The sequence below is a fragment of the Sciurus carolinensis genome, chromosome 10, assembly GCF_902686445.1.
Source record: "Sciurus carolinensis chromosome 10, mSciCar1.2, whole genome shotgun sequence".
Lineage (NCBI taxonomy): Eukaryota > Metazoa > Chordata > Mammalia > Rodentia > Sciuridae > Sciurus > Sciurus carolinensis.
Genome location: NC_062222.1, coordinates 81,741,973 through 81,768,103, shown reverse-complemented (window position 1 = coordinate 81,768,103; position 26,131 = coordinate 81,741,973). Strand labels below are relative to the sequence as shown.

The following is a 26,131-nucleotide window of genomic DNA, read 5'->3' as shown; positions in this document are numbered from 1 at the left end:
GACAATTTAGGATGATAATGCATGAACTGTGTAAGAAGTTTGGAGAATTCCATTATTGGAAGAGGGGTTTTTGGATCTGCAGGAACATATAGCCAGGAGTGATTAAACTGTATTGAACTGATGAAGTACAAGAGTCCTTACAAGTTTTTTGTAAAGAAGTTGAGATGCTATACCCAACGCTGGGCCTGTTTTTTGTATTCCTGGAGGTAATTACTCATATGAGGCTATTGTCTAGGAGTTTACATACTTAGTCATAATCATATTAGTTTGTATTTTTTTATTTTTATAGAACTGATTTCATACTGTGCAAGTAAAAATAACCAACACATTTTCAGCACTATTATGAAAATACAAAAGACCTGGATGGAAACTGACCTCAAACAGTTTAGCAAGCTTTCCTTTATTCTGCAGTTGTGTCAATCAATCAGGCATGGAGGGGCTTATTTTCTAGGTAGAAAAATGACCGCTGGTTACAGAAGGGGTTTTAGTTTTATAGTTTACTATGAGGGTGTTTTAATTATTCGAGACTGAAATAGGACCTGTTCGTTTGGAAAGTCAGGAAAGAAGTTGTAAAATGCCTGGAAATTCATTGTCACTTAGAACTCAGTGTTCCCTGCTTATCTTCTCTCTCTGGGATTCATTGTTCCCCAGAGCTTCTCTATTTGCTTCCAGGACTCAATGGCAATGGGAAAGGGTAAATGTCCAGGACCCAGGTTTCTGTATCGAACTCCTCCCTTCAGAACCCATAGTTATTGGGAAGGGATGGATGTTTGCTTTTGGTGGAAATGCTGGGGATGAACCTGGGAAGGGATGAAAGTTTGCTTTTTCCTTTGGGGTCCATTGTTCCTAGGAAAGGATTTACTTGAAGAGGATTAATGATTACCTATCTCCTCCCTCTTCCTCTGGATCAGACAGTTTTAGAGACTGTCATTTCACTGTTCTGGGAGTTGTCATTTTCCATATCCTTCACTGTGCATACTATTTCACAACTTGTCCGTGTGTATGTGTGTGTGTGTGTTGGTGTGGATTGAACCCTGGGTTTTGTGCATGCAAGACAAGCAGTCTACCAACTGAGCTATAACCCCAGGCCACACAATTTGTTCTTAATAAATAGTGCTTTTATAATTTCATTTTAAGTCTGATGCTTGCACAAGGTGTGCATCCTGTTATGTTCTGCACCCCCACCATCCTATGCCCCATCCCTTTTCAACCCTTATTTTGACCTCAGGTCACATGAATCAAACACTTCTCCTTATTTGTTGCAATAATCCCCCAAACAGCAGAGAGCCCAAGGGAGAATGAAGTCTGGGGTCTCTGGACAATTTAATACTTTTAGTATTTCCATCCACTCACTGCAATGATCCCAGATACTTGGCATCAGGGATGAGCAGCAAAAACAAAATTTAACTCAGTTTCCAAGAAAGGATTTAGAAAAAGGTAAATTATTTCCAAATAATTTTGGGGCCCATGATGCCATATACAGAGCTACTGCCATGAAAGACCGAGCAGGACTCCACAAGACTTAAGCCCTGCTTCCTTTCCTTTTGAAACAACAACGTGTCTGTTCTTCCTTTGAGTTTTAACGGTGCTGATACTCTCTGACTGCTACATCATTTTGATAGCTAACCAAAATTGATTTTTAAAACTTCTCTGCTCCCCCTAGAACTGTTACTAAACTGAATCAAAAGTTTCCCAGAGTGAATTTTACTGAAATTCAGAGGCTGGTCTTGGACATGGTCCATATATACCAGGAATGTTGCAAAGGAAATGTGCTGGAGTATCTGCAGGATGGGGCGGGGAGTCTTGCTCCCTAAAAAATGTATTTCTGCTCCCTTTTCTTTCTTTCTTTCTTTCTTTCTTTCTTTCTTTCTTTCTTTCTTTCTTTCTTTCTTTCTTTCTTTCCTTTTGTTGTCTGATTCTTAAAGAGAGGAGGTCGTCTGGCTTAATTTGGTCACAAGGTATGGTAATTAGGCAACTAAGTGAAGTTACCCACTTCTAGCTATTAAAGCCTAAACCATTTTTCTGATCTTGACTTTCATTCAGGGATGTCCCCTTTCAGACAAGGACCCATCTGTTTATTATGTCTAAAGAAGATATAACCTCTCAACTCTCACCTCTCAATGTACAGTCTTGAGGGTCAAGCTCTTTACTTTTAGTATATTGGTTTTTTCCTTCCATTTATTTCTTCATTTTATGGATACATATTGAGTACTTCCTATGGGCCAGGCAAGGTGAGGGACACTTGTTAGGAAAGCATAAGTTGACTCGAGGAATTTCTAGTCTGATAGGAGAGATGAGACAGTGACCTCCTTGAAGTCAGGGACTACCTTTTGTTTACTGTTCTCTTTATAGGGCAATGCCTAGCTTGTGGAAGGCATTCTGTTAGAGTTTGTTGAACGGTTGAACACAACTAAAAGAAAACAAGAAATTGTTCCACAAGGTCAAAAGCTAGTCATTTGCCTATGAGAGGTGTGAATAAAGGGGTCTAGGAGAATTAAATGTGAAAGTACCCAGAAAACCACTCTGAACATGGGAACTCATGCAAGATTTTATTAAGCAGACAGGCACAGTGTGTGCCCTGAAGGGTGAGAGGGAGAGAGAGAGAGAGAGAGAGAGAGAGGAGAGAGAGAGAGAGAGAGAGAGAATATGGTGGGGGAACTCTTCTTAACTAGTGGAATTTTGTGGGCTAATAACAGTTGAACCAATGACTGATGAGGAGGTCCTCAGGCTAAATATCTGGGTTGTAAAATGGTGTGTGGGGGGTGGGCAGAATAATGGTGGGAGCAAAATGGCAGCTCTGATGCCAACATTCCTCCCTTTTTGTTTTTATAGATATCAGGGGTGGGACAATGGTCTTTCTTCTGTAGCTCCTTCCTGCTGGTTAGGGATGAAGAGTCTTGTTCCTGTAAAAAGGGGATTAGGAAGGGTTTAGGTGGGAGCAGAGTTTTTGGAGCCAGAGGTGTCAATAGTGAATCTCAGGTCTTGGTGTTGGCTGTCAGGGGCTGATAGTCTTGAAGGAGAAGTAGTTGATTGACCGAATAGTTGGTGGACTTGTGTATCTGATCTTGTAGGAATTTCTGTAGGCAATTTAGCAGACATGGTCTTGTTTAGGAATATGTGTAGGCCTTAAAATGACCAAAAATTTCAGACTCTGGCAATTTCTCTTGGTAGTTATCAGGCACTTCTGCTTAAGAATCTCTTTTGTAGCTTCCAGTCTTACTTATTCTTGGGGCTAACACAAGTGTACATCTGAAATTACATTTAACTAATGTTTCTTCTAAATGCCCAAGAAAGACTATATTTTGGTTTTAACTGTTTTGCTAGGTGTTTAAGATCAAGTTAGTATAATTGACCTGTTCTTGTCTGTTAAAGAGTTAGCTGAGTTTCCACAGGGGTTACTCATGGGGAATTTGAGAGCAGTTTTTTTTTTTTTTTTTTTTTTTTTATCTCCTCTAGTACCTGGCATTTGCTAGGTAGGTCTCCTTGATGAGGTAGCCTCCTTTGGAATCTTCAGGGATATCTCCCTTTTTTCAATGATCCTCCTCTGCAGCAGGTGCACTGATTGGTTTTTTATCCTCAGGGGGTCTCATCAGTCTCTCTGATTGAGAGGTTGGGTGACCCAGAGTTGCAAAGTTCCTTAGAGAAGTTCTCTTGTTCCCTCAATTCAGGTTGACTCTGAGGGCAAGAGCCAAATACTGGTTTTCTTGGCCCCTTTATTTTAATCTCAATCTCTAAGTTTGATCTTAAACTTCCAGAAAGCTAGTCTTACCAGTCAGAAAGTAAGAGTGCTGGGCTTTAACTTCAACTTTATGACTTTATAGTCATTTACCCCCTTTTATTTAATTGGGGTTTATATTATTTTATCTGTCCTATAGGTGATAGCTTATTATCTCTAATTTAGGTTGTTTATGCTTTAAGTACTATTTCTGCAAAACATTAATCAGGCAACAGAGTTTACAAGGAAAATACAAAATGGAATTAACAACAATAAAAACATTCAACTTGTGTAATAGCTATCTTGAATTTTGGCTGAGCTCTACATTATATCCTCTGTTTGACATCACAGTAATTTAACAACAAAAAAACAATCTTTTGAATATAACTCTAAATAAGCTGAAGTTTGGTTTATTTTGGAGCCAAGCTGACACATAGTAAGGTGGGAGGAGAGCCTTATCTCAGGTGAGGTGGAGCTCTTTACAAATCTTAGGTAAAGTGTTCTAGTTCTGAAACTGATCTTTGCCTCCTCTCTAAATATCATTTTACAAAGTTTACATATATTGTTTCCTGAGTCTATATGAATGTTAGTCAACACAATATGACATTACATCTAAAATATGAATCAAGGAGAGGCTGAGAGAGAGTTTTTAACTTTCCTTTTGTGTGACAAAATGCTTTTGTTTTACAATATTAGCCTTTAAACAAATCAAGTTCTCATTAACTTTTAGAAATACAGTTACATTTTTATCCCAGTATAGAAGGTAACATAAAATTTACATATACCAGATTGATAACAGGTCCTGTTATAGAATATTAAATGCTATAAAGAAGTCCCCAATGAAATTCACTATTCTTACACATTTAAAATCATCATTACAGTCAAATTTAATTTAGAGAATAGCAACTTGATAAACTTTCTGCTGTAAAGACTTGTATACCTGGAAGATATGAACATATTTAATATACAAAGAAGTGTAATAGCACAATTATCTTCATGTTTTTATATTAACCATGTTTAGTTTTTAAAGAAAAATTTAGACTCTGTAATGTAGTACGATATTCTAACAGTTGTTGTTTAACCATAATTTTATAGACCCCAATTTTAAGACTAATTTTTCTAAAGAATAAAACTTAACAGATACAACGTTAAGAGTAAATTAGTGTTTTTAAGAAATCCTTGTCATTTTAACATATAGATTAAACTTTGTTTTATATCAACTCATTAATCTTTGACCTTAGGGAAAAACCTTAAATAGCTTTAACTGATTGTCTCACACACATATAACCAACTTATTTACATGCAAACTTGTTGAGATTGCCCTTTACTTACACACAGTTTTTTTTTTTTTTAGCACTAAGACCCTCATGTATTTCATCACTTAAGCACTTTCTTACCCAGAAACATTTTCTTTATCCTTCTACTAAATATATTTCTGTATGTAGATTCTTTTATTTTCTCTTTCCTATCAGTTGACCCCTTTTTGTTCACATTATGAAACAGTCCTTATGAAATTACTGAATTTAGATAAATTACTCCATTTTAATAATATGAAATACTTTATATTATATACAGTAATCTAATTGAAACATAGTTGAAATTTTTGGATTCCTTTGTATATAGAATTGTACTTGTTAGGACATAACTCTTAGTAACCTTGTTTTTTGTGATGACACAAAGCAATTTTAAACCCTTTTTATTTACCAATCTATGAACACACCAATAATGTTTAAGTATATTAACCCATGGAATTTAAGGAGTTTAGAGTACTGAATGTTATTTAACAGTTATAATTTTAACTTTGTAAATTAATCATATGTCTCTAACAAACACATTTGAGTAATCCCACACATGTCAAATCTAATTCACTCATCTTACTATTAAAAAAACCAAGATATCAGATAAGTGCATTGAACAGTGTCTGCTGTCTCTTTGCTGTTAAAAAGTCCTAGAAACAATTGATATTAGACATTTTATAAACATCAACATTTTATTAGTTTGACCCACTTAGAGAAACTTGTATGTTAAGTAATTTTAAAGGCATTTAGCTTCATTTGTTTACCCAATTTGAATGGAACCTTTTAAATCACATGAATTAAAGGTATCTGTATCCATTTTTAAATTTTAATTAATGAGCACCTATTATTTTTGTCAATTTTGATATCATGTACATGATATTTGGATGCACATACATAGACAGACAACACGATATACACATAACACAAATGCAAAGGCCTTGTAGCTTTTTGTAGGTGAATCTCCATTGCAATGTTATAGATGTTTAAAAAAAAACTCTAGAGTTGAATTAAAAATAGAACTGATCAGGAAAAAACATTAACCTAGGTATGTAGGATCAAAATTGTGAACTTGAAAAAAATGCATTTAAGAAAAACAAAACAAAGCAAGAGTCATAGAAGAAAAAATAATAATGGTCATTAATTATTTTAGTTAAATAGCATGAGAGAGTGAGAAAGAGAGAGAGACACAGAGAAAGTGGGAGGGAGGGAGAGAGAAAGAGAGAGAGAGAGAGTCTTAAAATCTTAAAACCATTGTTTGTGTTGCAGCCCAGGAGAAGTTTGAAATGGACACTTATTTTTTCTTCAGTCTCAGGTTGGTCCCTAGCTAAGCATGCTGGTTTACATTCCAATGTAGGCTCCAGCAAGGCTAGGCAAGGGAAATTGCCAGGGTTTTCCCTGGCTGGTAATTAGGTCAGGATTGGATGAAGAAAAATTTGAAACATTTTATTGCATTAATTTTCAGAAATGGGGTTGCTATATCATACTCCTTACTGAGACATGCCACTGACTGTTGGACAGGTTAGGGTTATTTTTCTCTCTCAGTGACAAGCAGGTTAGATTTTGCTTCATCCTAAGTATAGAACTTGTTGATGGCATAATTAAGTTTTCTTCTTTGAGATCTTATAACCCCTGTCAGCTAAGAAGTTTAGGAGCTCTGTAATGGACTTCTGACATTCCTTCCAGGTAGAGGGACATAAAAGGATGTCATCTACATATTGGAGAACAATTATAGATGTCTTATCTTTGAATTTTGCTAAGTTCTTAGGTAGGGTTTGGCTGAACAGGTGAGGTCTATTGCCAAATTCTTGAGGCAAAATTTTCTAGGTTAATTGCGATCCACTATCTGGTGTCTTAAAGATAAATAGAAATTGCAATTGAGAGTCCTGGGTTTATAGAAAAAGGGATCTTTTAAATCTAACATTATAAGATTGGGTAAGATACTGAAATTCCTTAATAAAGTTTGCAGAGTTGGAGGTGAAGGAGCCTAACTACTTCTCTATCTGGGAAAGATCAGAGAGCAAGAAAGGAACATGGTCTCTGATCACTCCCTCTACACTGGTCACCTCTCATAGTGGGGCTGGAACATGTGCACAGGATCACGTGGCAGGAGGACTGGGTGGGCTGGGGGCCAGAAGGAGAAACAGAGTGGGGCAAAGGAGATGGAGAAGCAGGGGCTGGAGGGACCTCTGCCACAGGGTACCGGTATGGGGGTGGTTTGTTAGCCAAGTCAAAGTTGCAGGAGGAGGAGGGATTAGGAGGGAGAGGAGAAGACATAAGAAGGTGTTTGGGTTTGCAGAAAGAGTAAAGATCAGGTTTAGTGCACAAGAATGAGAAAACTTGGCTGTAGGGAATCCTTTTCCATTTGCCCACTTGCTCACAGAAATTGTGTAAGTCCCTTAGAACTTCAGGATTCAGGATGACATTAGGTTGCCATTTTTGATTGATTATCTGAAGGATACTATGGCCAATTATCATTACAGAAGTGAATAAGTTTTGGTTGCTTTAGATGGGAGGTTAAGTAAAGTGGTTTAAGATTGTCTAGTAGACATTCCAGGGGCGAATCTGCCAGAATGGAGGACCCAGATCCCATGGTGGAGACTGATAAATAATTGAGTCAGTGTCCAAGATGTCCTGAGGAGATAAGGAGGCAGCATAATGAAGGAAGTCATCACCCCCATCAATGCGTGCTGGGCAAAAGCCAAGGGGATTGAGGACCTGGCACAAGGAATTTCCAGAGAAGTGAAGAGGAGCCTCAACCCAGAGAGAATCTTCACCGTAAAGATTGGGGACTCACTTGTCAGATAAGATCAACTAAGGAGGCCAGCCATAACTGTAAATGTTGTGACTGGGGGAACCCACACTCCTCAACCAGCTTGAGGGTGCAGAAAAATCAATGGTCATGTCTCAGGTTAGCAGAGCAGTGTTTAAGTCGACCTAGGGGAAAACTCACCAATCTGAAGGCCATTGGTGGATGTGGAAACTAGCGACCAGGCAAATGGAAGGGGAGACCAGGGTCCAGGGGTCTGGGGCATCAAATGGGATTCCACTTGCCTAAGTGGCAGTAGAAGAGCCCATCTGAGCCATAGTACCAATGAAAGTACCCAGAAAACCACTCTGGATGGAGGAACTCATGCAAGAGATTCTATTGAGTGGAAGGCAGAGTGTCTGCCCTGAAGGGTGAGAAAGAGAGAGAGAGAGAAAGAGAGAGAGAGAGAAAAAAAATGGCAGGGGATCTATGCTTAACTAGTGGAACTTTGTGAGCTAATAACAGTTGGACCAACGGCTGGTGAGGGGTTAATGATCTAGGTTGTAAAATGGTATTGTAAGGGGAGCAAAATAATGGTGGCAGCAAAATGGCAGATCTGATGCCAATAAAATGAAACCCAAAGCCCTAACGACAGATTCCTTGTGTGTGCCATATCAGTGGTGATCAAAGCAGTTGACTGGACCAATTCTAGACCCCCTACATATTGTACAAAAGACCCATCTTCTCCCAATTTTCTTCCTTTCTGGTCCCCTGTGACGCACCCTCCTCTCAGAGGAGACTTAAAATCACTGCTCTCAGATGCTTAAATGACCTGAAATCCAGACTGGAACCTGGATTCCAGGAGGCTGACCGTGCAGCGTAATGCTCATTTCAACCCTCTCCTGTGGCTGCTAGTCTTGGAAGTCCGCAAGAAGCTGAGAGTCAGGTGAGCCCTCAGAGTGACAGTCCTTGAGCACAGCAGAGTCCTGGTGTGAGGAGTTGGGGAGGATGAACGGGAAACGTTGCCACCTCACTGACTTTCTCACCTAGGGGAGTTTATACACAGACTAGGAATGTTAACAAGAACTATTTCTTTTCTTTTTTTTTTTTTTGATGTCCACTTTCTTGGTTGTTAAGTGACAGTTTTGTTGATTTTCTTAAATAACTTTTTTCCCTTCTCTGTGCTAGGAATCAAATCTAGAATCAAATCAAAACCAGGGTCTCAGACACCTAGGTGAATGTTTTACCACTGAACTACATCCACAGCCCTAATTTTGTTGATTTTCATGGTTATTTTTAAGAACTATTATAAAAAAAAAATTGGATCTCATAACAACTCTTTTCCATTAAATTAAAAAAATTACCTTCCATGTAATTAGAAAGTTAGATTTTAAAAACTGAATAATGGATTCTAATTGACCTTGCTGAGAATGCCTGGAATTTTCAGTCCCATGACAGGGGTGTATCTGAAAGCTTGACCTCTCTGGCCATTTGGGTGCACCGCCCTCTGGTGGGCACAGATGGTTATGATGAAGAGTGGGAATGTGCTTTCCATGCCACCAGCTGCAAATGCTGTGTAGAGGTGAATTTGAATAGTAGTAAGTGTATTTCTTTGAGTAGCACATTTCCCTCTTTTTTCAAAGCCTTCATATTAGAATAATAGTGTTTGACTGACAAGTATGGGAAACGGATTGAACAAATGGGGACCTGGACAGGAGTGAGGAAAGCACTGTTTAGGATGGGAGATAAGGAAAGAGTTTTCTTTCTTTTTCCTTTTCTCCTTCCCTCCCTCCTCTGCTCTCCTCTTTCCTCCTTCCAAAATTCTGGTCTTTTTAATTTTTTCCTTATTCCTTCTTAATAAACATGGAGTGGAAAATTGTTCTCCGTGATTTCCTCTTTCTCTGCCTCTCTCCCTTCCTTCTCACCCCTCCCTTCTTTCCTCCTTTCCTTCCTAGAACTGGTTCTGAGGTTCTACTTAAAGAATAAATCTTTAAGACTCATTTTTTGGTTTTCCCATTACAGGTAAAAAATCATGTTGTACACTTGTTCTTGACAAGATGCTCTGTCAAGCAAAATAGCAGAATATTGCAAATTGCCCGCCCTTGAACTAGGCATTGCATAATCCATGCAGAAAATGATGACGAACCTGAAGGTCTGTCTCCAACCTCCCTCAAGAGGTTTTTAGGAGTAGGGATTTCAACCAGTTTTCTTCAGCGGAAAGAAACATCTCCTTGGCAAGGTAAAACACTCTGCAAATGAGTATTCACAAAAGTCGAGATCATTATGTGACTGACAACTTTGGTTGAAGTGGGGAATGGCAGCTGTGGTTTTTAAACTTGTTTTGTGGGGATGTTTGGCTAGAATGTTCTGAGTCAAAAGATATGTGAGCAGATAACTAGAGAAAAGGGAAAGTCATCTATCTTACAAAGGTGAGGCTTTCACCATCTGTGATTAACTGGCTGTTATTAACTGGCCTGCTTATAAAGTGTATTTTATTTAATAACATTTTCTCTGGAGTGGGAATCATTGTCATCATAATAGGTTATTCATGTGAAGGTCACCATTGAACTGTCATAAAAGATATGGACATTTTTGTAATAAGAAGGACATGATTTAGAATGCGCTTTTTTGTTATGCACATTTAACATATTTTCCCTAAAATATGATAATGCTAGATAATGCATAGATAATGCTAGATAGAAGATTTATTTGCTACTTGTTGAAAACATGTTGTATATTTTAAGAAAATCAAGGCATACTCAGAGACATTTGCAGTACAGTGGTTTGCTGTAATAGAATTCATAAACCGTGTTCTCATGTAATTGCCTTTATGGAAGTTGGCAGTCAGGTTAATACATTTTCCTTTATTGTATGTGTCCATGGGCACTATTAAAGGGGGCATGCGCAGAACTCTCAGGGCATTATACTTAATTATTTTTAGGGTTCTTCCAAATTTGAGTCTGATTCTGATGCTTTAATGAAAATAATGGCCCAATTTTCTTTCTAATATTCCCTGAAGATGTTGCATTTTTGTTACATTAAATTTAGACATTCAGACATTGTTTGCACTGTTAAATAAAATTATGCAAATTAGAACTAAGTTGTTATGGTTTGGATGTGAGTTGTCTCCCAAGAGCTCACATGTGAGATGATGTAAGAAGGTTCAGAGGAGAAATGATTGGGATTCGAGAGCCTTAACCTAATAAGTCATTAATCCCTGATGGGATTAATTGAAGTGGTAGAGTGTGACTGGAAGAGGTGGGAATTGGGGCATGGCTGTGGGGTATATATTTGTATCTGGCAAGTGGAGTCTCTCTCTGCTTTCTGATCATCATGATGTGACCTGTTTCCCTCCACCACACTCTCCTGCTATCTTGAGCCCCCAGGAATGGAGCCGGCCTTCTATGAACTAAGACCTGTGAAACTATGAGCCCATAAATAAACCTTTCCTCCTTTACAGTTGTACTGGTCAGGTCATTTAGTCACAGCATTGAAAAAGCTGACTAAAACATAAGAGCTTAATTAGGAGACACATTTTGACATTCTATTGGTGGAAGAGCTAAATACAACCAATTTCCATAATCTGGGAATACAGTTAATAAATTCCAGAGTTATCTTTAAGTTTATATGCATCTACACACCTCTAAAGCTAATTATTTGCTTAATAGATGCAGTTCTTAAGTTGTAAAGAATCAAAGTCGTAGACAGGATCCCAGGCTGTCCTAGCATGGCTTCCTTCACCCAGGTCTCTGTTCAGATATCAGCTGCCCAGAGAAACACTTCTTGACTCCCTGCTAAATTAGTGACCCGTTAGTGGGAGTCACCTCCTTTCCTCTCTTCAATCTTTTTTTCTTCCCCTTTATCAGTGTATCACTACCTGAGATAGATGACCTGTTTATTGTTTGCTTGTTTCTGCCTCTCTCTAACACAGCAGAGGGCAGGCATTTTATCTTACACAGTGTTGTCTGCTTACCCCCCAAAGCAAAGTTAGCATAAAGTAGGCACAATGAATGACGGTGAAAATCCACAATTGAAAAGCCAAAGTGAACTGCAAAAGAAAATAAAATGCCACTTTATGGGACAACTTGAGGGACATGGTGTATATTCATGGTATTGTCATTCATAGAGTTCAGATCATATCGATGTTCAACTTTATTTATCTGATTTTTAACTTCCATGGGCTCTATTATACAGGAGAGATTAGGAAAGCAATGACTTCATTTTGTCTTAGAGCCAATGATTTATGATATCTTCACCCACGTGTTTTAGTTTTGTTCATGAATATTCAAGAAAACTTCCTGAGCTTGCTGTCCTAGTAATTCTAAGACTTGCTAAAGGATACGAGGAGGTGCTGGAGAAGTGTGTCCAGTCTGGAAACCCTCTTGAATGCCAGGATAAGGGGTAAGTTGATTGAGAATTTCAGAGAGAACCTGAAACAAATGGATAGACAGTATCCATTAAAAAATGCTGGATGTGGTGGGTCTACCTGTAATCCCAGTCACTTGGGAAGTTAAGGTAGGAGGATCAAAAGTTAGAGGCCAGACTGGGCAATTGAGCAGGACCCTGTCTCAAAATGAAATTTTAAAAAGACTGTGTATCCAGTTTAGTGTAGAGTACATAAGTCAGGCCTGGGTTCAAATCCCAGCATTGAAAAAAAACTGAAAGAATCTAGTCATGAACTAGCAGCTAGCTAGCTATGTCTATGAACCACCAATCTAGACATTAACAATTAGCAGCTAGTGATTTACTTAAGAATGAAAAAAAAGTTAACCAAAAGTTCTTTGATGTACAGAATAAAGGTAATATCAATTTCTGGACAGATCCAGAAAGACACGAATTTTGTACAGAAAGAACTGTAAACCTTTATCCAAAGAATGAGTTCTGTCATCAAACAATTTTGTGATTCATAAACTTTTAAACTAAATCTCTCCAAGTTCATTTCCTTTAATTCCTAAATTTTGTATTTTATCATCTTTAGTATTTAAAAATCCTCTAAAATTGGTTTCATGATGGTATAATATTGTTCAATTTTATATACATAGTTATGTGTTCAGGAAGAGAGAAAAATATATGCAATAGTGCTTGTATTTCCAGGAAGAAGAATTACAGAAACACATCTAGGAGAGTCAAGCTCTGGCAAAGTAAATCTGTGGTCTCTTTCAGAAATTAGGACAATGTTACTTAAAAAAATGCATGTTTCTGTGAATAGTATTTTCAGTGATTTAAAATTACTAACTTGTGAGGGAAATATAAATCTAAATTAGTAATCCACAGCTACTCTAATTTTAGTTGCTATTTCAGATGGAAGTCAATATAACCTGATTACCTCATTTCTGTTGAGAGAAGGTAGCCTTCCCCATTTTCCCTGCTAGGGAGCAACAAGAATGGCCTGTGAAGTCTGATCTGTGGAATTGAAAAGTTCCCAAACTTTCCAAATATTTGCAGTAAAGATATCCATTCCACTATAGTTTGTCACAGTTAAAAACACCAAAAAAAAAAAAAAAAAAAAAAAAAAAAAAAAAAAAAAAAAGAAAGAAAGAAAGAAAGAAAATCACAACTATAATCAGTGAAGTGCTGAGTTTGGGAATAGAAGTCAGTTCTCTGGGATACAAGCAACAGTAAGTATTGGCAAGTATGTGGGGAAAAAATGGTACACTCAAACATTGCTGGTGGGACTGCAAATTGGTGCAACTCCTCTGGAGAGTTGGAAAACTTGGAATGGAACCACCATTTGACCCAGCTATCCCACTCTATGGTTTATACACAAAGACCTTAAAATCTGCACACTACAGTGAGGCAGCCATGTCAATAGTTGTAGCAGCTCACTTCAAAATAACTAAACTATGGAAACAACCTAGATGTCCTTCAACAGATGAATGAATAAAAAAAAATGTGATATATTTACACAATGGAAAATTTCTCAGTCTTAAAGAATGAAATTATGGCATTGCAGGTAAATGGATGGAATTGGAGATTATCATGCTAAGTGAAATAAACTAATACCCAAAAACCAAAGGCCAAATGTTTTCTCTGACATGCGGATGTTGATCCATAATGGGGGTGGGGTGTGCCTAGGGAAGAATGGAGGAACTTTGGATTGGGCAAAGGCGAGTGAAGTAAGGGGAGAGGATGTGGGGGTGGGAAGAATGGTGGAAGAAGACAGACATTATCACCCTTTGTACATGTATGATTGCACAACTGGTGTAACTATGCATCATGTTCAGAGAAATGGAGTTGTGCTCCATTTGTGTACAGTGAGTTGAAATGCATTCTGCTATTATGTATAACTAACGAAAACAAACAAAAAAGAAATAGAAGTCAACTTTCTGCCCAGAATATGCCTCTCCATGGTGACATGTTGGGATGAGAGTATAGAGAATGATCTTGAGAGTAGATGCATTCTCATTGTTAGTTCAAATACTGAGTCTTCTGATGCTAGAAGAGGGTCTTTGAGAAGGAGGAAGGAATCCAGAAACTCACGAGTGGTTCAGCAGGACTGTGTGAAAAATGCTTCTTTCAGGTTTTTTGTTGCTTATGTGAAGAAAGCACCTCAGATAACGTTGGCTGAGCTGATGGCCCTCAAGAAGAAAATGGCCACCACAGCAGCCACGTGTTACCAACTCAGTGAGGACAAGCAACTGGTCTGTGGGGAGGGAGCGGTGAGTTTTTTGTTTTTTTTTTTTTTAATTTTTTATCTGGTTTCTTCTGTTTGACTTGAATTAGCCTCCTAATTCCCATCTAGGACAAATGGGACAGACCAGCATGAAGATGGCTTTCCCAGGATCCTTCGGTTAGATACAGTTGGAGGCAGGGTGAGAACCCAATGTCAAACGGTGGGCCTGTGGCCAGGACTCCGGTCCTTCTATCGGGTGGTGGAAATGCAGCCAGGCTACCTGACGATGTCTGGGCAAGCTTTCTGTACAGGAAAGATGAAATACTAACATGTTACTCATCTCATATTTCCTTCTCTTGCTCCTCAAATGCTTAATTTAATGTTACAAAAGAAAGAAAAACTTCACTTTCAAGAGATTAAAATTCATCTTGTTACTTGAACCCTACTTAGATTTTTGCCTTTTGTAGAATAATCTTATCATTATAATGATGTCAGGGCAATTTGTTCTCTTTGACGGGATCTAAGGTATAAAATAGTGTAAATAAGTTCCATGTTCTGACTAGTAAAGTGACTTTCCACTTACTAACACCAATAATCTTTACTTTCTAGTTACTCATGTCATATGTATGATTATAGATTGAATTTAAAAAATATTTTTTCCCTTACTGTCACAATTGTGACAAAATTATGTATCAGTTTCCTTTTTTCCTCTTTTTGACAATGAGGAATTATTAGTTAATTGGTTTTCATGTCATGAAGGTTAGGAGCAAAAGGAGGGTTTCCTGTGATTGTCACCTTAATCACTGATTGAATTCTTCACTGAGAAGCTGTGGGGATGCTGTGTGGTGTAATGACTCAGGGGTGTAGGTTCTGGGGCTGCCTTCCTACTTGCCATCTCATTTCACCACTTATTAGTTGTGTCATGCTGGAAAAGATAGTTATGTCACTAAGCCTCAGCTTGTCCATCTGACTTTTGAGAATAAAAATTGTACCATCTTCATAGGATGACTCTATTAAACAAGGCAATCTGAGTAACTCATACAACATTAACCTGAAACATAGTATACACACAAAGTATATTAACACTTATTGAAGCTTATTCCTAGCCATTTTTTATTAAATTTTTTTTTATTTTTACAGACTGCATTTTGATATATTGTACACAAATGGGGTACAACTTTTCATTTCTATAATTGTACACAAGTAGATTCATACCATTCATGTAATTATACATATACACGGGGTAATACTGTTTCATTCTACTATCTTTCTGTCTCCCACCTCCTCCCAGTCCATTTTCCTCTACACTATCCAAAGTTCCTTCATTCTTCTCTTCCCCCACTGTCACTCCCTCATTATATATCGTCATCCACTTCTCAGAGAAAACATTTGGTCTTTGTCTTTTTGGGCTTGGTCTATTTCACTTAGCATGATATTTTCCAACTTCATCCATTTACCAGCAAATGCCATAATTTTACTCTTCTTTATGATGGATTAATATTCCATTATGTTTATATACCACAGTTTCTTTATCCATTCATCAATTGAAGAACATCTAGTTTGGTTCCACAGTCTAGCTATTGTGAATTGAGCTGCTATGAACATTGATGTGGTTGCATCACTGTACTATGCTGGTTTTAAGTCCTTTGGGTATAAACCAAGGAGTGGGATAGCTCAATCAAAGGGTGGGTTCATTCCAAGTTTTCTGAGGAATCTCCATACTGCTTTCCAGAGTGGCTGCACCAATTTGCAATTTCCCACCAGCAGCGTATGAATGTGCCTTTTCCCCCATGCCAACACTTATTATTGCTTCTGTTCTTGATAATAGCTGTTCTAATTGGAGTTAGATGAAATCTCAGGGTGGTTTTAATTTGCATTTCTCTAATTACTAGGGATGATGAGCACTTTTTCATATATTTGTTGATCACTTGTTTATCTTCTGTGCAGTGTCTACCCAGTTCCTTAACCCATATCTTGATTGGGTTCTTTGTATTTTTGGTGTATAGTTTTTTAAGTTCTTTATAAACTTTGGAGATTAGTGCTCTGTCTGAGATGTGTATGGAAAAGATTTTCTCCTACTTTGTAGGCTCTCTTTTCACATTATTGATAGTTTCCTTTGCTGAGAAAAAGGTTTTCAGTTTGAATCTATCCCATTTATTGATTCTTGATTTATTTCTTGCACTATGGGAGTCTTGTTTAGAAAGTATGGTCCTAAGTCAACATGATGGAGATTAGGGTCTATTTTTTTTCTTCTATTTGGAGAAGGGTCTCAGGTCTAATTCATAGATCCTTGATTCATTTTCAGTTGATTTTTGTACAGGGTGAGAGATAGGGGTTTAATTTTATTTTACTGCATATGAATTTTCAGTTTTGCCAGCACTATTTGTTGAAAAGGCTATCTTTTCTCCATTGTAAGTTTTTGGCACCTTTGTCTAGTATGAGATAACTGTACTTATGTGGGTATGTCTCCATGTCTTCTATCCTGTACCATTGGTCTACCTGTCTATTTTGGTACCAATACCATGCCATTTTTGTTACTATTGCTCTATAGTAGAGTTTAAGTTCTGATATTGCGATATCTTTGGCATCACTCTTCCTACCCAGAATTGCTTTGACTATTTAGGGTCTTTTGTTCTTCCAGATGAATTTCATGACGACTTTCTGTATTTCTATGACAAATGTCATTGGGATTTTAATTGGAATTGCAATAAATCTGTATAGCACATTTGGAAGTATGGCCATTTTGATAATATTACTTCTGCCTACCCAAGAACATGGGAGATCTTTCCATCTTCTAAGGTCTTCCTCAATTTCTTTCTTTAATGTTCTGTAGTTTTCAGTGTAGAGATCTTTCACCTCTTTGGTCAGATTGATTCCCAAATATTTTATTTTTTTGAAGCTATTGTGAATGGAATTGTTTTCCTCATTTCTCTTTCAGATATTTCATTGCTTATGAATAAAAATGCATTAGATTTATGCATGTTGATTTTATATCCTGTTATTTTGCTGAATTCATTTATGAGGTCTAAAATTTTTCTAGCGGAGTTTTTTGGATCCTCTAAATATAGAATCACGTCACCAGCAAATAGCGACAGCTCAAGTTCTTCTTTTCCTATTCATATCCCTTTAATTTCTTTGATCTGTCTAATTGCTCTGGCTAGTATTTCAAGGATGATGTTGAAAAGAAGTAGTGAAAGAGGGCATCACTATCTAGTTCCAGTTTTTAAAGGGAACGCTTTCAGTTTTTCTCCATTAAGAATGACAACGGCCATGGGTTTAGCATAAATGGCCTTTACATTGCTGAGGTATGTTCCTACTATCCCTATTTTTTCCAGTGTTTTGAGCATGAAGGGGTGTTTTATTTTGTTGAAAGCTTTCTCTGCATCAATTGAAATAATCATATGATTCTTAACCTTGAGTCTGTTGATGTGATGAATTTACATTTATTGATTTCCGGATGTTGAACCAACCTTGCATCCCTGGGATGAACCCCACTTGATCGTGGTGCACTATCTTCTTAATATGTTTTTGTATGTGATTTGTCAAAATCTTGTTAAGGAATTTTGTATCAGACACATCTTTCCTTGATGTGTCTTTGTCTGGTTTGGGTATGAGGGTGATACTAGCTTCATAGAATGAGTTTGGAAGGGTTCCCTTATTTTCTATTTCCTGGAATATTTTGAAGAGTATTGGAATGAGTTCTTCTTTTAAGATCTTGTAGAACTTAGCTGAGAATCTGTCTGGTCCTGGGATTTTCTTTGTTGGTAGGCTTTCAATGGCTTCTTCTATTTCATTGCTTGAAATTGATCTGTTTAAATTGTGTGTGTCCTCCTGGTTCAGTTTGGGAGGATCATATATCTCTAGAAATTTGTCAATGTCTTCAATATTTTCTATTTTGTTGGAGTACAGATTTTCAAAGTAGCTTCTCATTATGTTATGTATTTTAGTGGTGTCTGTCGTGATCTTTTCTTTTTCATCATGAATTCACTTTGAGTTTTCTCTCTCCTTCTCTTTGTTAGTGTGGCTAAAGGTTTGTCTTTTTTGTTTATTTTTTCAAAGAACCAACTTTTTTTGTCAATTTTTTGAATTGTTTCTTTTGTTTCAATTTTATTGATTTCAGCTCTGATTTTAATTATTTCCTGTCTTCTACTACTTTTGGTATTGTTCTCTTCTTTTTCTAGGGCTTTGAGATGTAATGTTAAGTCATTTAGTTGTTGACTTTTTATTCTTTTCTTGAATCTGCTCCATGCAATGAATTTTCATCTTAGTACTGCTTTCATAGTGTCCCAGAGATTTTGATATGTTGTATTGTCATTCTCATTTACCTATAATTTTTTTTATCTCCCCCTGATATTTTCTGTTATCCATGCTTCATTCAATAACATATTATTTAGTCTACAGGTGTTGGAGTAATTTCTGTTTTTTATTTTGTCATTGATTTCTAATTTCATTCCATTATGATCTGATTGAACACAAGGTAGTATCTCTATTTTTTTGCATTTACTAAGGGTTACTTTGTGGCATAACATATGTCTATTATAGAGAAGAATCCATGTGCTGCTGAGAAGAAAGTGTATTTGCTCATTGATAGATGGAATATTCTATATATGTCTGTTAGGTCTAAGTTATTGATTGTGTTATTGAGTTTTATGGTTTCTTTTGTTTAATTTTTGTTTGGAAGATCTATCCAGTGGTGACACCAGTGTGTTAAAGTCACCCAGAATTATTGTGTTGTGGTCTATGTGATTCCTGGAATTGAGAAGGATTTGTTTGATGAACATGGATGCACCGTTGTTTGAGGCATAAATAGGATAATTATGTCTTCTTGATTTATGGTTCCCTTAAGCAGTATGTAATGTCTTTCTTTATCTCTTCTGACTAACTTTGGCTTGAAGTCCAATTACTCTGAAAGAAGGATGGAAACCCCCACTTTTTTACTGAGTCTGTGTGCATGGTATGTTTCTTCCCATCCTTTGACCTTTAGTCTGTGGGTGTCTTTTTCTATGAGATGAATCTCTTGAAGGCAGCATATTATTGGGTCTTTCTTTTTAATCCAATCTGCCAGTCTGTGTCTTTTGATTGATGAGTTTAGGCCATTAATATTCAGGGTTATTATTGAGATACGATTTGTATTCCCAGTCATTTGGGTTTATTTTTGGTTTTTAACTTGCCTTGGTTTCTCCTTTGATTATTTTTCCCTTTAAGGTAGTTCCTCCCTTTATTGACCTACATTATTGTTTTTCATTTCCTCCTCATAAAATATTTTGCTGAGAATATTCTTAGCACAGGCTTTCTAATTGTAAATTCTTTTAACTTTTGTTTATCATGGAAGGATTTTGTTTCATCTTCAAATCTGAAGGTTAGTTTTGATGAGTATAGGATTCTTGGTTGGCAACCATGTTCTTTCAGAGCTTGAAATATGTTGTTCCAGGTCCTTCTAGCTTTTAGGGTCTGGACTGAGAAATCTGCTGATATCTGTATTGGTTTCCCCCTATATTTAATCTGATGCTTTTCTCTCACAACCTTCAAAATCCTATCTTTATTTTGTATGTTAGGTATTTTCATTATAATGTGCCTTGGTGTGAATCTATTGTAATTTTTGTGCATTTGGTATTCTGTAAGACTCTTGTATTTGATTTTCCATTTCATTCTTCAGGTTGGGAAATTTTCTGATATTATTTCATTGAATAGGCTGTTCATTCCTTTGGTTTGTATCTCTGTGACTTCCTCAATCCTGATAATTCTTAAATTTGGTCTTTTCATGATGTGCCATAGTTCTTGAAGCTTTTGTTCATGATTTCTTATCATCTTCTCTGTTTGGTCAACTTTATTTTCAAGATTAAATATTTTGTCTTCATTGTCTGAAGTTCTGTCTTTCAAGTGATCTAGTCTGTAGTCTGTTGGTGATGCTTTCCATTGAGTTTTTTAATTTGGTTTATTGTTTCCTTAATTTCAAGGATTTCTGTTTTTTTTTTTTTTTTTTTTTTAAGAATCTCTATCTCATTGTTGAAATGATCTTTTGCTTCCTTCAGTTGCTTTTCAATTACTTATTGGAGTGATCATTGCCTGCATTTGCTTCACAAATTATTTTAATTAAGTACATTCTGAACTCCTTTTCTGACATTTCTTCTACCATGCTGTCACTGGGTTCTATTAATATAGAATCTAGCTTTGTTTGGATCATTTTCTTCCCTTCTTTATTCATGTTCACATATCTTCCCCTCTAGCAGTGCAGATCTGGGGTATTGCAATTTCCCCCCTATAAGCTTATAGTGACCCTATAGGTTTCCAAAACCTCTTCTTTAAGGGGGAGATCAATATTAGCAGTGTTCAGTACAGAAAATATGTAGCCCTACACCAAATAGCCCCTATGAAGACCTCAACAATATTGTCAATAAACAGAGAATGAGTTCAATTATTATCTACAGTATAACAAACAGATTTGCAATAAGGTCTGCAGTTTCTAATGGAGAACAAAGAGGATGGGGAGGGGTGTAGGATGTAGCTGTTAATGGGATAAGAAAAGAGTATATAGAAGTTCTAGATTGTAGAAAGAGAGAAAGTGTAATCAAAAGAAGTTGGTTGTTAGCGTGAGAAAAGGGAGAAAGAGACTCTGAGGAAACAGGTAAACAAAAGGAAAATAGAGCAAGAAAAGTAAAGAAATAAAAACTTAAAATTTTTCAAAAAGGAGAAAAAAAGGAAAAAAAAAGGGAAAAAAAACTACACTATAACAGTCATATAGTATTCAAACCTCCCAGTCTTCAGTAGCCTGATGCATGAGAGGTACCTGACAATGATCTTCCAGTCTCCAGTAGGCATCTCAGGATGGGATTTGCCCCACCTAAAAATAGGAGCTACCACTTCCAGGATAATGCAAGATGGCAGCTCTGGCTTCCAAATGTGTTGGTAAATGGGGAACTGCAGCTCAGGGTATTGGCATGGTTGGCCAGGGGTCCTGGAGGTGGAGTGTGGTCAGTCTGGTTGAGGGATCCTGGATGCATGGGCACAGTTAGTCTGGGGACCATGGAGATAGGGTGTGATCAGTTGGGCTAAGGGATCCTGGAGATGGGGCTCAGTCAGTCGAACTGGGGGTCCTATAGGTCCTGGCTGTTGTCTCAAAATGGTGGCAGCCACGTGTAACCAAACCTACAGGTAATGTGACAGTGGATTTCCAGGTAACAGCAGGCAGCTGGCGATCCACTGTTGGTCTGCGGTTAGTGTGCTGGCTACCGGCGGATGATTGGCAGGTGGACCTCAGGCAGTGGGTGATGGGTAAGTGAAAGGCAGGCAATGGTCAGGCAAGAGGCAGGCAAATGGTGGATGATAAGTGCCAGTCAGTGAGCAATCTGCATTCAAAAAGTAGTCCATATGCTGCCATACTGCAGGTGATCTCAGTAGCCAAATGGGGTAAACAGCATGGGATCGATAAGCAGCAACTACTGCCTCACCAAGAAACAGATACATCTGCTTGAAACCCAAGTTACAGAGTGACAAGGAACACAGCCTCCCTCTACTCCCGCATCTTGAATCCTCTCCCTAGGCATTTAAAAAATGTCTGTGAAGTGTGGAAAGCAGGAGGACTCCACATTAGGAAAACCTTCATGGCCCCATTTCTTTTGCGTTAGCTGTGTATATGTGTGGATAGATAGATGCTAGAGAGCTCAGTTTGTGCTATTCTTATCTTCAGAAAGTAATCCTCTGTACCTCAACTAAGCTTGACTAGACATACACGGGAAAAAAAAAAAAAAACATGTATTGATTTTCATGGATCAGGGAAGAGATTTTTCCCCCTTTAGAAGTGTGTATGTACCTGGAAGTGTTTTTTTTAGGTGATACCAAGGAGCTGAAGGATGTCTTCAACATCAATAAGATAACATCTGTCACTAAAAGCCAAGATTTATCCCCAACAAATGGGTAAAACTGAATTTATAATATGGCAACACATGTTCCTACACAACACAGCAAATTTTCCTTCACTATTAATTATAAATTGCTAAATGTTAAGAATGATTACAAGAATTTTCTGCAAACCTGAACCAACTTTGTGAGTAGTGTCCAATCTCCCTGCTTTCCTCTTTCTCCTTCTTCTAACCAGGCTGACCTTATTATTGGACAGTTGTGTGTCAGACATGAAGCGACTCCTGTGAACCCTGGTGTTGGCCAGTGCTGCAATTCTTCATATGCCAACAGGAGGCTATGCTTCAGCAGCTTGGTGATGGATGAGACCTACGTCCCTCCCTCATTCTCTGCTGATAAATTCATCTTCCATAAGGATCTGTGCCAAGCCCAGGGTGTAGCACTGCAAGCAATGAAGCAAGAGTAAGAAATTGTCTTTTCCTGGTGTGGAGAAGACCAGCAATACCAAGTAGTACTTGACACTTTGTTTTGCACACCTGAAATACTTGAGCTGATTAGTAACATATTATCCCCCAAACACTTAAAGTGCCTTTCAAAACAGTTTTGTTCTCATAAACTCATTGAAAGTAGGTGTGAAAGAATTCATTAGGGCAGACAATTTCCTGTTCACAAAACTGTCTGTTTTAATGCATTTTGGGGTTAAAGAAAAATGAACAAACTATTTAGAGAAATTAAAGTGTATCTTTGCAGTGAATGTGGTTACTTCTGTTGCACGCATAGGAGGCACATAATTGAGTGTCTTTAAACTATACTATAAAGAGAATAATCATATTTGATCCAATCATGTGAAATGGGTGTTCAGAGATGAAGTACACATTGTAATTCATTGTGGGAGCTGTTGTGTAATGGTGATGATAATGTAAGTGAATGGAACTTATGTTCTCCAAACACCCATGCATTTTAAAACTCACTTGTTTTGTAAATGGTCATCCTTTATTGCAAAACCTATTTTTCCCCCTTTGCTCCATTACAGTCCCAGGCATGTTTCAAGGAAAAATAATGTATCCTCCTTTGGCCCGCTCTCCCTATTGCCCCAGTCAAAACTCATTCCAATGGAAAGGCATTGCTAGATGAGTAATATGGGGGTGATTGGTGCTCCAAGTGCTACGTAAAGGTGAGATGATGGTGGTGGAGGGATCTGGAAATCTGGGTCTTTGAGTATGGATAAGATGCACTTTAGAGGAGACAATAGGAAAGGATATTCTGAGTAAGAAAAAGACCACACTTTACTACGTGGAAGTATGAAGAATTATAAAAGAGCATTTCATCTATAATCTATAAATTTCCAGACCAGTGGAAAGTTGGCATGCTTCCAGCCTCAGTCTTTCTGATGAAAGTGCTTTAGACAGTTGTGTGCTAATTCTGGAGGTTTGTTGGACTGATGATTTGGGGTGAGTGTTACTAGAGTTTCTCTATGAGGAAACTTTAGAAAAATTCCAGTGTGTAACAGACTTCTCTATTATTTTGTTATTTAAAATCATAGGTTCTCATTAAACTTGTGAAGCAAAAGCCACAAGTAACAGAGGAAGAGCTTGAGGCTGTCACTGTGGATTTCTCTGACATTTTGGAGAAGGGCTGCCAGGGCCAGGAATAGGAAGTCTGCTTTGCAGAAGAGGTAAGGGCAGCTCATTTCCATATACAAAATCTTGGTGTGGAGTTTTCTGCAGTGAAAAAGGAAAAAATATTTTATTGATGGGTAACTTCAAAATAATGAGAAATTTAAATTTCATTTAGAAATAGATCGAAGAATTCTGTAATTTTTTTTCTTTTATTGTAAACAAATGGGATACATGTTTTTTCTCTGTACATGGAGTAAAGGCATACCATTTGTGTAATCATAAATTTACATAGGGTAATGTTGTTTGATTCATTCTGTTATTTTTTCCCTTCCCCCCACCCCTCCCACCCCTCTGTTCCCTCTATACAGTCCTTCCTTCCTCCATTCTTGCCCCCTTCCCACCTCCCATTGTGCGTCATCATCCACTTATCAGCGAGATCATTCGTCCTTTGGTTTCTTGAGATTGGCTTATCTCACTTAGCATGATATTCTCCAATTTCATTCATTTGCCTGCAAATGCCATAATTTTATTATTCTTTATGACTGAGTAATATTCCATTGTATATATATACCACAGTTTCTTTATCCATTCATCAATTGAAGGGCATCTAGGTTGGTTCCACAATCTGGCTATGGTGAATTGAGCAGCAATGAACATTGATGTGGCTGTATCTCTGTAGTATGCTGATTTTAAGTCCTTTGGGTATAGGCCAAGGAGTGGGATAGCTGGGTCAAATGGTGGTTCTATTCCAAGCTTTCTGAGGAATCTCCATACTGCTTTCCAGAGTAGCTGCACCGATTTGCAACCCCACCAGCAATGTATGAGTGTACCTTTCTCCCCACATCCTCGCCAACACCTATTGTTGCTTGTGTTCTTGATAAACGCCATTCTAATTGGGGTGAGATGGAATCTTAGGGTAGTTTTGATTTGCATTTCTCTTATTACTAGAGATGTTGAACATTTTTTAATATATCTGTTGATTGCTTGTAGATCTTCTTCTGTGAAATGTCTGTTCATTTCCTTAGCCCTTTTGTTGATTGGGTTATTTGTATTCTTGGTGTAGAGCTTTTGAGTTCTTTATATATTCTGGAAATCAGTGCTCTATCTGAAGTATGAGTGGCAAAGATTTTCTCCCACTCTGTAGGCTCTCTCTTCACATTACTGATAGCTTCCTTTGCTGAGAGAAAGCTTTTTAGTTTGAATCTATCCCAGTTGTTGATTCTTGCTTTTATTTCTTGTGCTATGTGAGTCCTTTTAAGGAAGTCTGATCCTGGGCTGACATGTTGAAGATTTGGACCTACTTTTTCTTCTATAAGATGCAGGGTCTCTGGTCTGATTCCGAGGTCCTTGATCCATTTTGAATTGAGTTTTGTGCAGGGTGAGAGATAGGGGTTTAGTTTTATTCTGTTGCATATGGATTTCCAGTTTTCCCAGCACATTTGTTGAAGAGGCTATTTTAAATCACATTTTTCACTAACATATTAGGAAGAATCCTAATTTATATCACAAGTCAGCAATTTTATTTCCTAGCAGAAATAACTATTAAGTGAATATCTAAGTAATTGATGATAATTTAAACAGTTTTTGGCCTAAAATTTATCAATACTGTTAAGTGAATTAAATAGATTTAACAAATTAATTATGCAAACAGGATATTGAGAGCATTTAGAAAATATTTTGAACTCATTTAGGAGTATGTCTTTGTATTCCAACAGAGCAGTCTTTAAGAATCCTCTCCAATCATTTGAGTAGTGATTTTATCTGGATTTGTGGTTGACAACACAATTTTTCCTCTCTGGCCTCTACTGCCCCAGCTTGTTGGCTGGCCTTAGAGCTGTATTTCTTTAACTCCTTTATTTCTTAAATGACCAATATCCCAGCCTGTGAATTCACTCCAGATTCTGCAGAGTTGCCTGTAGAATGGCACAAGCATCCATTCCTTTCCTGATTGTTTTTATTTGTTCTTAATTTTCAGGGTCCAAAACTGATTTCAAAAACTCGTGCTGCTTTGGGAGTTTAAATTCCTTCAGGTAACAATGAATCCAGATGAGGCTGAATATAATGTTGGTTCTACTCAAATATCCATCCACAGTGAGAGAGATGCTAAGAAGTGCCTTAAAATGAAATGCGATTTAATTTTAAAAGTGTGTTAAAAAAAGCAAACACTGGAACAAAACTATGCCTAAAATGTTAAATTAGTGACTCAGCAACTCAGTTAATTAAAAAAAAAAAATTTAGGTTACATCAAAGCCTTCAGAGAATGTCATTTGAAGCCTTCTTATG

At 37.4% G+C, this 26,131-nt stretch overlaps 1 pseudogene; it reads left to right on the top strand.

The window, feature by feature from the left end:
* Positions 1-120: 120 nt before the first annotated feature.
* LOC124994253 (alpha-fetoprotein-like) lies at positions 121-25,868 on the top strand (annotated as a pseudogene).
* Positions 25,869-26,131: the final 263 nt, after the last annotated feature.